Genomic DNA, 13984 nt, shown 5'->3' on the forward strand with positions numbered 1-13984 from the left:
AAAAATACAAAAATTAGTTGACTGTGGTGGTACACACTTGTAGTCCTAGCTACTCTGGAGGCTGAGGCAGAAAAATCACTTGAGCCTGGGAGGCAGAGGTTGCAGTGAGCCCAGATGGCACTTCTGCACTCCAGCCTGGAGGACAGAACAAAACAAAACAAAGGGTTAACATAAACAAAAGCCCAGGGGTATGAAGGCTTATTATTTAATTGAATGAAATGTTTCTTCCCAGGACAGTTACTCAAACTCACTAAGGAAAAAAAAAGTTGAGATTTTACTTTTGTCTCTTTGGGACTGTGACAAAACGAGTCTGGTTTCCCAGTCTCTGCTCAATTATAAAAGGTTGCTCCTTATATACTGTTGGTATTCCAGCCTCAGATTTGGCAGAGCTGTCTCATCTCTTATTTATCTTTGAGAAAAATCCCCAAGTAAATGCAAAGTTACTTATGCCACAAAAATCAAGTCCTAATATGTTTTAGAATGGGATTTACCAGAAAATTCAAATGCTTTACCTTGATTTTTTTTTTTTTCTTTTTAATTAGAGACTAGGTCTTGCTATGTTTCCCAGGCTGGCCTTGAACTCCTGGGCTCAAGCGATCCTCCCACCTCAGCCTCTTGAGTAGCTGGGACCACAGGCGTGTGCCACTGCACCTGGCCTCAACTTGATTTTTTCTTTTTTAAGACAAGGACTCACTTTGTTACCCAGGCTAGAATGCAGTGGCATGAACACAGCTCACTGCAGCCTCGAACACCCAGGCTCAAGTGAGCCTCCTGCCTCAGCCCTCTAAGTAACTGGGACTGCAGGTGTGTGCCACCATGCCCTGCTATTTTTTTTTTTTTTTTGTAAAGACAGGGTCTCGATATTTTGCCCAGGCTGTTCTTGAACTCCTGGGCTCAAGCAATCCGTCCACTTCCGCCTCCCAAAGTGCTGGGATTGCAGGCATAAGCTACCATGCCCAATGATTCAACTTGATTCTTAAACTCTTTAACCGTAACTTGATTTTTGTCCTCTTTAACCTTAGTCAGAAGTGGGACTAGTAGGACTAAAAGACTCAGGTATAAAAATCTGTTTAAGTCTTCAAGTCAATAGCATGCGCCTTAGTTATATTTCTTACTTTTACATCTCTGATTTGAATTGTGCTATCCCTTCTGGCTGAGCATGGACCCTGAGAAAAGCAGCTGAATATTAGAGTAGGTAATTCCTGATGACAGAATGAAGGAAAGTCAACCTTGTTTTTACCAAATCTCATGAAGTTGCTCAATAATTCTAAGATGACTCATCTTGGTGCTTTAAGATCACATTAACTCTGCTGCCTTGAATACAAGGCTTAAAGGAAGAGGATCCAATTATGTTAAAAATCTCTCTCTTTTATTCTCGCTGACATGCACGCACGCACGCACACACGCTATGTAAAGAGCAAGAGAAGCCTCGAAGCTTTGAGGGAAATATGACAAATGTTTACATGGTTATACCGGAAGGTAAGACTATAGATGGTTTTTCTTTTTGCTTTTAACGTTTTCCACATTTCTCATTTTTAAAAAAATATGAAGCCTGAGCATGATGCCTCACCTCTGTAATCCCAGTATTATGGGAGGCCGTGGCAGGTGGATCACCTGAGATCAGGAGTTCAACACCAGCCTGACCAACATGGAGAAACATCATCTCTACTAAAAATACAAAAATTAGCTGGGCGTGGTGGCACATGCCTATAATCCCAGCTACTCAGGAGGATGAGGCAGGAGAATTGCTTGAACTCGGGAGGCAGAGGTTGCAGTGAGCTCAGATCACACCACTGCACTCTAGCCTGGGTGGCAGAGCAAGACTTTGTCTCAAAAAAAAAAAAAACAAAAAACAAAAAACAAACAAACAAAAAAGGCAGGGTCTTGCTGTGTTGCCCAGTCTGGTCCTGAACTCCTGGGCTCAAGTCATCCTCCCACCTCGGCCTCCCAAAGTGCTAGGATTACAGGCATGAGCTACCTTGCCTGCCCTATTTCAAACTTTGTTAAAAAAACACAAACTCCTTTTATTGTAAAAACAAAGAACAAAACCAACTAAAGCAGATACCTAAAAACAGACTTTGGTAGAGCAAAACCAGGCATGCAGCTCGTGTCTCTCTTAGTTCATCTTCCAGGAAGGCCTGAGTGAGCCTGTTGCTGCTGCCCGTGTTTCATTTTCAGATACTTAGGCATCTACTTTGAAGCTTTTGTATGGTCAGCTCTGGAGAAAGAGAAATGGGTGCCCAACATTCCATTTAATAAGTGAGCCTGAATGCACATGAGCCCTTCTGCAGCTCCTGTTGTCACCCCAAGATCAGCTTTGGGCCAGGCTCAGCACTTGATTCCATCCCCTGGCCACTCTCTTCCAAAACAAATAAACAAATTCAACTCCATCAGCCATCCTGAGTAATGCAGCATTTACTGACTTTTCTTCGGGAAAGTGAGACAAGCTACTCATAACATATGGTACAATTTCCCTAAGGATACCTGCAAACACTTTTTTTTTTCTTTTTTTGAGATGGAGTCTGCTCTGTCGCCCAGGCTGGAGTGTAGTGGGGTGATCTCGACTCACTGCATTCTCTGCCTCCTGGGTTCAAGCGATTCACCTGCCTCAGCCTCCTGAGTAGCTGGGACTACAGGTGTCTGCCACCACGCCCAGCTAATTTTTGTATTTTTAGCAGAGACGGGGTTTCATCATGTTGGCCAGGATGACCTCCATTTCTTGACCCAGTGATCCGCCCGCATCAGCCTCCCAAAGTGCTGGGATTACAGACATGAGCTGCCACACCTGACCACCTGCAAACACTTCTGCATGTCCCTCCAAGTTCCTCTTAGTGGCTGCTGCATGCCCTTCTTCATCTTCCCCAAGCTGTCTCAAGTGGCCCCTTGAGCCTGACATTGGAACATGCCACTCTTTAAAAGAGAGTCAGTGATCCTTTTGTAGTTAGTTCATAAGTGTGATGATTGTGGTTTCATGCTCATGTGTGAGACATGGGTGGGCCTCCCTCAAACCTTGTTATGATGGCCCAGTAACCATCTGACATGGAAAAGATAAAAGAAAGATGGATTGTCAGCCAAATTTCAACCACCTCATTTTTTTTTTTTTTTTTTTTTTGAGATCGAGTCTCGCTCTGTTGCCCAGACTGGAGTGCAGTGGTGCCACCTCAGCTCGCTGCAACCTCTGCCCCTCAGGGTCGAGTGATTCTCCCACCTCAGCCTTCCAAGTAGCTGGAACTACAGGCACGTGCCACAATACCTGGCTAATTTTTTTGTATTTTTAGTAGAGATGGGGTTTTGCCGTGTTGTTCAGTCTGGTCTCAAACTCCTGACCTCAGGTGATCTACCCACCTCAGCTTCCCAAAGTGCTGGGATTACAGGTATGAGCCACTGTGCCAGGCCCAACCACCTCATCTTTTTCAGGCAAGCCTTCAAGGCCCATAGTTCAATTGTATGAAGTTTTTAAAATTTTTAAATTTTTTTTCTAGAGATGGGGTCTTACCAATCTCTTGACCTCGTGATCCACCCACCTAAGCCTCCCAAAGTGCTGGGATTACAGGCGTGAGCCACCATACTCAGCTAATTGCATTAAGTTTAATGGTCCCTGAAAGGTGGACAAAGTCTTATGTTTGATTTAATGCCCTCAGTACAGACCAGACAACTAGTATAGGGTTCGTGCAAAAAACATGGTCATAGGATGTGCCCTATAAGATCTAACCACTCTTAGGGGCCAAAATAGGGCAGAGTGGGACAGACGTGAGGTGATACAGCTTGCAGTTTTAGTTGGGTCACGCTCTAAGCCATTTGAGCTGTGAAGGTTTCTCTCCCAGAAGATTGTGGGGTAGGTCATGAGGTACTGTAGGCCTTGACAAGAGTACAAAGCAAGGCCTAAACACCACATGTCTAAATATTTTAAAGTTATAATAAGTAAAGCTCACAAATCATTCAATGCAGTATGTTCTGTTCTCCTGCCTTGACAAAAATACCTTTAGAACAACCTGGAAGTCCAAGTTGGAATTTTAAATTCTTGGATGTCTTAGAATCTCTTGCTGGACCATGGTGGCATAGGAAGAGCCAGCCCCCAGCTTTGGCCCTCATCCTGCATCCTTTTTTCTTCCCACTCCTCACTCCAGCCCTTCTTGCATCAGCATAGAACTCTTGCATTCCCATATGGACTTCTCAGCCCATAAATCCAGCTTCCTTGTAACACTCTTTGTTGATCCCTTAAGGTTCGGGTGTGCACACCAGCGTCTGGGTCACCCTGAGAAGGACTGATCTTAAAAAAGTCTGCACTGGGTTTGGAGATAAGCTTGGGGATATTTGGGCAGAGATTCTGGAGTCCCATGCATTATCCAAAAAAGGGAGGAGAATGTCAAACAGTCCATTTCTAACTTGTAATCTTTAAAGGCTCTCTCCGAGATGATATGAGGAAATTCCAGGTTCAGGGACTCAAATTGTCTACTACAATTTGAGGAAATTCCAGGTTCCAATTCCAGTGGAAATCTTCTTGGAGAGGGAGCTATTTATTGATTTTCAGTGCTGCCAGAAGGTAGGGGGATGGATTTCATAACTTCTAGAGGTCACTTGTTCCACCTCCTCCTCTGCTAAACAGGGTCTTTGGGAGAAGCTTAGCAGCTTATGGTCCCTTCACTCTTAGTGCCCTTTGGCTAGCTCCTGACATAAAGCAAAGGCCCCTGTGTTTCTTGAAGCTTTCTGCCCTCTCAGGTATGAGGACTAAGTGGGAGGATCTTTAAAGGCAGAGCATGTCTGCAGGAATCTTTAGTTTCTCTGATTAGGTCAAAAATAATCTTTCCTGATCCCCAGGCTGGAAGGCAGAGTATGAATAAAAGGAGGACCAGGCCGGGTGTGGTGGCTCATGCCTGTAATCCAGGCACTTTGGAGGCCAAGGTGGGTGGATCACCTGAGGTCGGGAGTTCAAGACCAGCCGGACCAACATGGTGAAACCCCGTCTTAAAAAAAAAAAAAAGGAGGACCAAAGGCTTGGAGAAGAGCCACCGTTCATTCTATCTCTGCATTCATGGTTCAGGTGTTGTCAGTCATTCTGAGAGGCAGGCAGAACAACTGTGTCACTCAAAGCCTTCTGGCCCCTCTTAGATAGTGTGGGTCCATCCAGGAGCTCTGCAGGCCATGAGTTCAGAGTGGGAAGGGATGTAGGAGCAGCATAGGAGCTGGGCATGATATCTTGTGTTGAGATGTGGTGCTGCAGTCTCTTCCATTTCCTGACTCAGGCTGGGAGGGAGATAAGTATGCACCCAAACCAGGGTAGATATCAAGCCTCACCTACCCAACCTCATAGAGCAGGATCTAAAACTCTGCAATGAAGGCTGACTCCGTATGATCTCAGCCAGTAATGGCATAAAGATTATAAATGAAAATTCCAGAGAGGGAAACACACACATACACACACACACGCGTGCGCACACACACACATACATTGCATTACCTTAAGACCTCCTCTACAGGAAAAAAAAAGGTTTCAGGGTAGGACAGTGAGTGAGATGTCACAGAGAGTTCATAAACTGATCTTTCTCTGAAGTCTGCTCTTCTTGTTACCAAAAACCACAGTTAGGTTTTAAAATAAAGGTCATTCATTTGATAGTTTGCTCTGCTACCTGCATTTTCATTTCAAAAGCAAAGCCACTAAGAAACGCCGTTGGAGTTTGGAAGGATAAATGACGTAACATCTGAATATTATGAGTTGAACAAAATGGAGCCCAGGAGGCCTGGTTTGTGTTGGGTTCTCATAATATCATCCTTAGGGAGCTGTAGTTCATCCTATTCCTTAGACTGTGGAGACTGCTCAGTCTTTCCACTAGTGAGAGAAGGGGCGTTGTAGGGCTAAGGAAGGTGTAAAGGGATGGCAGGGGGTGGGGGACAATGAGCAGTGCTCTATTGATGGTACCAGGAAACAATAATGAAGAAGCCTTGAGGAAGTTAACCCAGGGCCTTCTTAATAGAACCTAACCTCCAGGATCCATTTTGCTTCTATAATACTTAGACCTAACATGACTCATGGGAGAAGATGCCCTTGATAACTGCCTCCCTGAGAAGTTAAGCCTACGCTCTGTAACATCTCTCTCTCTGGGAAGCCCTTGACTGTGGATATTGTAAATCACACAAAATCACAAAACAAGAGTCAATCCTAGCTTGAGTTTACAAGAAGATAAAAATTGGCGTCCATGTATGATAGCCAGATAAAATATTGCACACCTGTATTTTTATTGCTAAATGTGGCAACCCCACATCCATGTCCCCAAATCTTCGATCCTCTCTGATTTCTTTAGTAATGAAAGCCACTTAATGTGTGGGACTATAAACTCAAGGACACCTGAGGTCTTAGGGAGATGTCTGATGAGACCACATAAAAAAATGAAAATTAAAAACTCTCATAAAAAACTTGAGAGTCGGCCAGGCGTGGTGGCCCATGCCTGTAATCCCAGCACTTTGGGAGGCCAAGGCAGGTGGATCACTTGAGGTCGGGAGTTCGAGACCAGCCTGACCAAATGGAGAAACCTTGTCTTTACTAAAAATACAAAAAATTGGCCAGGCATTGTGGCACATGCCTATAATCCTAGTTACTCAGGAGGCTGAGGCAGGAGAATCACTTGAACCCAGGAGGCAGAGCTTGCAGTGAGCCGAGATCGCACCATTGCACTACAGCCTAGGCAGTAAGAGTGAAATTCTGTCTCAAAAAAACCAAAAAACAAAAAACCTTGAGAGTCTCTTCCATTGAGTAAACTTTTCTCATCAGGGAGACTTTGGTGTCTTCCTTCCTTTGGTATTCTTTCTTCCAAAATACTTCTTTTGACTACCAATCAATAAAGGAAAGCCATTGAAACCAATAGGAAATAGCCCCCCCTTGATGAGGACCTACTATTTGTCAGAACATGGCGGCATGTTAGATGCTTTATGTGCCTCATTTTATTTCATCCTCACTATGTTATTGATGATTTTTGTTTCCTTTAATGTAAGGTTGAGGAATCCAAGGTTTAGAAATGATATACAACTTGCCCCAGGTCACAAACCTAGTAAGTAGAAGAGCCAGGATGATGCTGATAATAATGGTGGTGATGGCTGGGCACGGTGGCTCACGCCTGTAATCCCAGCACTTTGAGAGGCCAAGGCAGGTGGATCGCCTGGGGTCGGGAGTTTAAGACCAACCTGACCAACATGGAGAAACCCTGTCTCTGTGAAAAATACAAAATTGGCCAGGCATGATGATGTATGCCTCTAATCCCATCTCCTTGGGAGATTGAGGCAGGAGAATTGCTTGAGGCAGGAGGATTGCTTGAGCCCGGGAGGCGGAGGTTGGGGTGAGCCGAGATTGTGCCAATGTATTCCAGCCTGGGCAACAAAAGTGAAACTCCATCTCAAGAAAAAAAAAAATGCTGATGATGATGAACACAGCTCACATTGGTTGAGAATACTTTATGAGTCAACCCGTGTGCTGAGCATGCTACATGCATTAACTCATTCAATTACCACAACTGCCTTTTTGGACTGGTACTCTCATTAACTCCATTTTAAAGAAGAGGAAACAGTCACTCTTGGTCTGCTGACTCCCAACCACAAACTCTACTATTAGCCACACTCTGTGGATTGTACCTCTCCACCCACTGTGTCCTGACATCCTACTCCCACCCCTCTTACTGCAGTTTGCTGAAGCTGTTTGTAGACTCAGCTGCTTTCTAAAACACTAACCTTGCAACGGGTTGATTGGCTCTTTGAAGGTAGCGCATGGTAAAGCCTCGGCAGGCAGATGTTAGGTTGACCAAGGTCCCTATCTTAAATGTTAAAAATTTGGTGTTTCAGGCCTTGAAAATAACTCTGACAAGTTTTATACAAATTACTCCTAAGAGCTGACACATAGCTGATAAAACAGCCTCAACAAAAACCACCTCAATCTTACCTCTAGGAAGCTCTTGGCTTTTGCTAACCACAATCTTAGAGAAGCTTCCAACTAGTCAGAGGTGAGTGAAGCTTCATACTAATACAGCAAGTCTGGTTTCTTTCTTTCCTTTTTTTTTTTTTATTGTGGGCTCACTCAAAAATGCAGAAATGGCTGCATAGTTGATGCCTTATTTTTTATTTTTATTTTTAGAGATGAGATCTCTCTCTGTTGCCCAGGCTGGTGTGTACTGGCGCGATCTCGGCTCACTGCAGCTCCGGCTCCTGGGTTCAAGTGATTTTTGTGCCTCAGCCTCCGGAGTGGCTGGGGTTACAGGCATGTGCCACCGTTCCCAGATAATTTTTGTATTTTTAGTAGAGATGAGGTTTCGCTTTATTGGCCAGGCTGGTCTTGAACTCCTGACCTCAGGTGATCCGCCCACCGTGGCTTCCCAAAGTGCTGGGATTACAGGAGTGAGCCACCACACCTGGCCTATTATCTTATTTTGTATTTTTATTTTTGGAGATGAGATATCACTCTGTTGCTCAGGCAGTGGAGTGCATTGGCTCAATAATAGTTCCCTGAAGCCTCCTGACTCAAGCTATCCTCTTAACTCAGCTGCCCAAGTAGCTGGGACTACAGTTGTGTGTCATTGTGACTGGCTAATTTTTAATATATTTTTACAGACAGGGTCTTCTTTCTATGTTGCCCAGGCTACTCAAACTCCTGGGCTCAAGTGATCCCACCCCTCTCAGCCTAGGATTATAGGCTGATCTATAATCCAAAGCTCTAGGATTATAGGCATGATCCACAGTGACCAGCCTGGTTTCTTTCTAATGGTGCTGGTGACACAGATCCTTTTTGGTTGACACCCTCGTCACCCACCCCTGCATAGCTCCTATGCAAGTGCAAGGTTGGAGAGACAAATGGTGGAATGAAGACAAAACTTCCACCCTCCCTCTTTCTCCTGTTACCCTGTGCAATATAATTTCCCCCAAACCAAAAGATAGGGAATAAAACTCGCTCCAAACATCTCAAAAACCTCACATCTCTTTCTGACTTTTCCTGGTTACATTTCTTTTACTCATTCTTGTCTCTGTCTTCAAGAGATGATTCTGCTGGGCCTGGAAGTGTCTGGGGGACTCACTGCCCAGGGTCTGTCCTTCCGCTTCCAGAGTGAGTGCAACAGAGGGCAGCAGGGAGGAGGCCGAGCAACCTGTCCACCTCAGGCTTCCAAAGTGCAGGGATTATGGGCATGAGCCGCAGCGCCCAGGCTGGACTTTCACTGGCTTAAGCCAGCAGAGGCTCTAATATAACTCTTCTTGAAAGAAAAATGTTCAACAATCGAAATGACTAGCTAATTTGCCATGTAAGATTCAATTTTATTCTTTTCTAGCTCCAAAACCACAATCATATGCCACAGCTTAGAACAAGAAAGAATCTTTTGCCAAGGAACTCCACAAAATAGCCTCACTCCCTGGAGTATGTCTACAAGGGGTTATGCAAGTGTACCCTCTAGTGCAGGAATCAGATCATTCAACTGGTCAATATTTATTCATGTACAGTCATCACAGAAGTAATGTAAAATAAATGAGAGTCTAAGTAATAATACTGCAGGAGCCCAAATAAAATGACTTCTCTCTTTAACCTGTATGAAACTTTCCTTCTCCCCTGCCACGGTTAACAACCTTCTACCCAGCAGGCTCCAGGAATCTCAGGACACACGTATCAGTGATCTCCTTTTTGCATAGACTCTGGACTGGGATTCTTTCCATTGTAGGCTGGCTCGCCCCTCCCTTCCTTCCTTCCTTCCTTCCTTCCTTCCTTCCTTCCTTCCTTCCTTCCTTCCTTCCTTCCTTCCTTCCTTCTCCCCTCTCTCTTTCTCTCTCTTTCTTTATTTCTTTCTCTCCACCTCCCTCCTCCCTCCCCATCCTCATCCTCCTTCTCATCCTCCTCCTCCTCCACGTCCTTCTCCATCTCCTTCTCCTTTTTCTCCTTCTCTTCCTGCCTCTTCCTCCTCCTACCTCCTTCCTCCTCCTCCTCCTCTTCCCTTCGTCTTCCTCCTCCTTCTCTTCCCTTCGTCTTCCTCCTCCTCCTCCTCCTTCTTCTTTTTCTTCTTCTCCTTTTTCAGACAGGGTCTCACTCTGTTGCCCAGGCTGCAGTACAATGTGCAATCACAGCTCACTGCTGCATCAACCTCTCCAGGGTTAGGCAATCCTCCCACCTCAGCTTCTCAAGTAGCTGGGACTATAGTTACTCACCACCATGCCAGGCTAATTTTTGTAGAAACAGGGTTTCCCCTTGTTTCCCAAGCTGGTCTTCAAATCCTGGGTTTAAGCGATCCTCCCACCTCAGCCTCCCAAAGTGCAGGGATTACAGGCATGAGCCACCATGCCCAGCTCCATGTGGCCTTCTAAGGGAAAGATTATGTTTATAGGAGAGAAGAATTGTACTTAAAGGAGGATCCCAGCAAGAACTCTTTGCATTCAAGGTGCTTCTCATACTTTCAGTTAACACTAAACATTTTAGGGGTACTTATTATGTGCCAGACATTATGGTAGGTACTAGGAATACAATGTGATTTTTAAAAAATGGAGTCCCTTTTTAGGGAGTTAAAGCCCACTGCATGATAATGGCTAAAACCTATTGATAGCAGCTGTGTGCTTTGTATACACTACCTTGTTTAATCTTCAGTTCCAGCAGGGTGCAGTGGCTTATACCTATAATCGAGCACTTTGGGAGGCTGAGGCAGGAGGATAACTTGAAGTCAGGAGTTTAAGACCAGCGTGGCCAACAGGCCAGTGAAAGTTAAAGAACCCAGCACAACTGGAACCTCAGCCCTATAGGATTATCAGATTTGTCCAGACATTTGGACAGTATTCTATTGATAATATCTGAATTTAAAAAAAAAAATTCTGACTTTTAGGATCTTGTCCAGGTTATGTACTTCTTTCTCTCAGCCATTATTATTTTGGCTCATACTAGAAGACTATGAATTACAGATGAGTCAATTAAGGCAGAAACACTGGGTATAAAAGTATAAAATACCATGATAGACAGTATTTGACCTCGGAAAGGCTCTGGGGGCAAAAAAGGTAAATTAAGGAGCATAGATTCATTGGCAGAGTCTGTTAAAGGGTGTATCACCAACCTCACTAATGGTGCTGGGGGTGGTGAGCTAATCCACTGAATACCCTTCCTCCTCTGATCCTACTGAAATTCCTCCTGACCATCTGCTTCTGCAGCTAACGATGGAGACACAAATGTTGGACTAACAGGATTTTTCAGATTGCTTTCAGTATTCCAAATGCCAAACCATCAGAGTTTGAAAAATTACTTTTGGTTTTCCAAACACTACAACATAGGACATGTCGACTAGGAGATGCCAGTTTTAAGACATTTGTTGTACGTAGTTTTTTTTGCTGTCCTGTTTTCTGTGGGTTTATTGGTGAAATAGCTATTTTGTCCAAGAGACAGATATTGCAGTGGAGGAGAAATGGGCACAATCCTAACCACAGCATCACTTAGTGACTATCAAGCCCGAGACCAGAAAGCAATATTTGCAGTGGTTGCACAGCATTGCCTTTGTATAACTGGCTTTCTGGTTCCTTACTGAACACCTGTAGATAGGATTTATGTTAAATAAGGTCATCTTTGGAGCTATCTGCATAAGAAGAAGAGTGTAAGCTCTGGTAGGACAGACTTTTTTTCACTCAGGTAAGTAACTGGTAATGCAGGGTGTAACCGTTTTCATAGGAATAAACACATAGGAGAGACACTGTGTAAATTCGGACTAGGTTTTGCGGCATGTAACCAAAATATCAGTGCCTTACACAGGATGGGAGTTTATTTCTGTTTCACACAAACAAAAGCAAGAGGTAGACAGTGCAAAATATCTATAGCTCCATAAAGTCATTAGAATAAATCCAGGCCGGGCACGGTGGCTCATGTCTGTAATGTCAGCACTTTGGGAGGCTGAGATGGGTGGATTACTTGGGGCCAGGAGTTCGAGACCAGCCTGGCCAACGTGGTGAAACACCATCTCTACAAGAAAAATAAATATATATTATTTTTATTATTAGGGCATGGTGGCTCCAGGAAGGGTGCCTGTAGTCCCAGCTACTCAGGAGGCTGACGCATGAGAATCCCTTGAACCTGGGAGGCAGAGGTTGCAGTGAGCCGAAATCATGCCCCAGACTCAAGCCTGGGCAACAGAGTGAGACTCTGTCTCAGGAAAAAAAGAAAAAAAGGAAATAAATCCAATATCTTCGTAGTGCAAAGCTTCACCATTCCTTGGGTGTGGTCTCTGTCTTCCTAGTCCAAGCTGGTGACTAAAGAATTAGCCAGCATATTCAAATAGAGGAAGGGGAAGAAAGGCATGTATTCTCGCTAAAAAATCATGTCCCAGACGCTGCAAACATATCCACTTTCATATTACTAGCCAGAGCTTAGCCCAATGGTCTCATCCAGCTGCAAAACATATTGGAAAATGTAGACTTTATCTCAAGCACGTTATGCTTAGCCAAATATTAGGGGTTCTTGTACCAAGAAAAAAAAGACAAGAGAATGGATATAGGGTAGACGATTAGCAGTCTGCCACAAACATTGAACTCAGCTATGAGACAGCAGAAAAGGCCTCGAGAAACAGGTGGTATCTGAGCACTGAGTAAAATATGCTCAGGAACCCACACAGTTGAAAGGGATGTAGGAGAGGAGGAAGGGCAGAGTGTCTCCGGGGAGCAGGCAGCACATATGAGGCCATAAGAGACAAGAAATATGCCATGATGGGGGAACTGAAAGTTGCTTCTCTAGCTGCATTGAAGACAGGAGGCAGGAGAAATTGCTCCCTATGTGAGACTGCGGCCAGTCATCATTCTCCAGTAAGGTTCGCAGAGGTCTGGCTCTCCTCCTTACCTCCTGCTGCAGCTGATTCTCTAAGTTTAGAGTGAGTAGCCAGCCATTCTCTCCAGGGCAGGAGGGCAAAGGGTGGAGAGTATGCCATCGCCTTGTTAAGAAGGCTCCCGACTTATTTATCAGAACACATTTGAGTTTCTCCTTCTTCAACTAGACCAAAAAACAGAGTATCTTCCAGTGAGCATCTTTCAGAGAGGCTCCAGGGAGGGTGGGGGGTAAATGCAGAGCCCCCATCTGAGTCTCTCTTCTGCTCCTCCACACCTAGGAGCTAACTTCCTGCCATTTTTATCATAACTGTTACAGGTGAGGGATTTGTGAACTGGGAAACAGGCCAGAGGTCACAGGGAGATTTCAAAGGCACTTCCAAATAGCTTGTCCCAGACTTCATTCCCTTTCCAGTGTTCCTGTCTGGGGGAATGCGTCTGCACATATCCCAGTGCCAGAGTGGGAAAGCCAGGACTTAGCCCAGGCATGGCGTCCCTCCCCGCTCACATCCAAGCACTCACGTGTCTAATAATTTTACCTCAACAGCTTGCACTTCCGCCTCCTCCTCTTCATGTCCACACTGCCCCACCCCCCATACTAGTCGAAGCTACTGTCATCCTCTCCCAATCACAGCAGTGGATGCAAGTCTGGTTGCCCTGCACCCACTCAGAACCCCTACCCCATGAATCACACTGCAGCCAGTGTCATCATTTCCAGCGTAAGGCTGATCATGATCCTCCTTCACCTTTTAAAACTGTAGGGTGGGCCTGGCACGGTGGTTCGCGTCTGTAATCCCAGTACTCTGAGAGGCTCAGGCATACAGATAACGAGGTCAAGAGATGGAGACCATCCCAGCCAGCATGGTGAAACCCCATATCTACTAAAAATACAAAAATTAGCTGGGTATGGTGGTGCGTGACTGTAGTCCCAGCTACTAGGGAGGTTGAGGCAAAAGAATGGCTTGAACCCGGGAGGTGGAGGTTGTAGTGAGCTGAGGTCGTGCCACTGTACTCTAGTCTGGCAACAGGGAGAGACTCCATCTCAAAAAAAAAGAAAAGGGACAGGGGAGTGGCTCACGCCTGTAATCCCACCACTTTGGGAGGCCAAGGCAGGTAGATCACTAGGTCAGGAGCTCGATACCAGCATGGCCAACATGACGAAACCCTGTCTCTATTAGAAATA

General features: G+C 45.1%; 1 pseudogene; it reads left to right on the forward strand.

The window, feature by feature from the left end:
* The first annotated feature begins 2929 nt into the window (after positions 1-2929).
* LOC119471797 lies at positions 2930-3040 on the forward strand (annotated as a pseudogene).
* The last annotated feature ends 10944 nt before the right edge of the window (positions 3041-13984 follow it).

Source organism: Cebus imitator, unplaced genomic scaffold (genome assembly GCF_001604975.1).
Source record: "Cebus imitator isolate Cc_AM_T3 unplaced genomic scaffold, Cebus_imitator-1.0 Scaffold74, whole genome shotgun sequence".
NCBI classification, from domain to species: Eukaryota; Metazoa; Chordata; class Mammalia; order Primates; family Cebidae; genus Cebus; species Cebus imitator.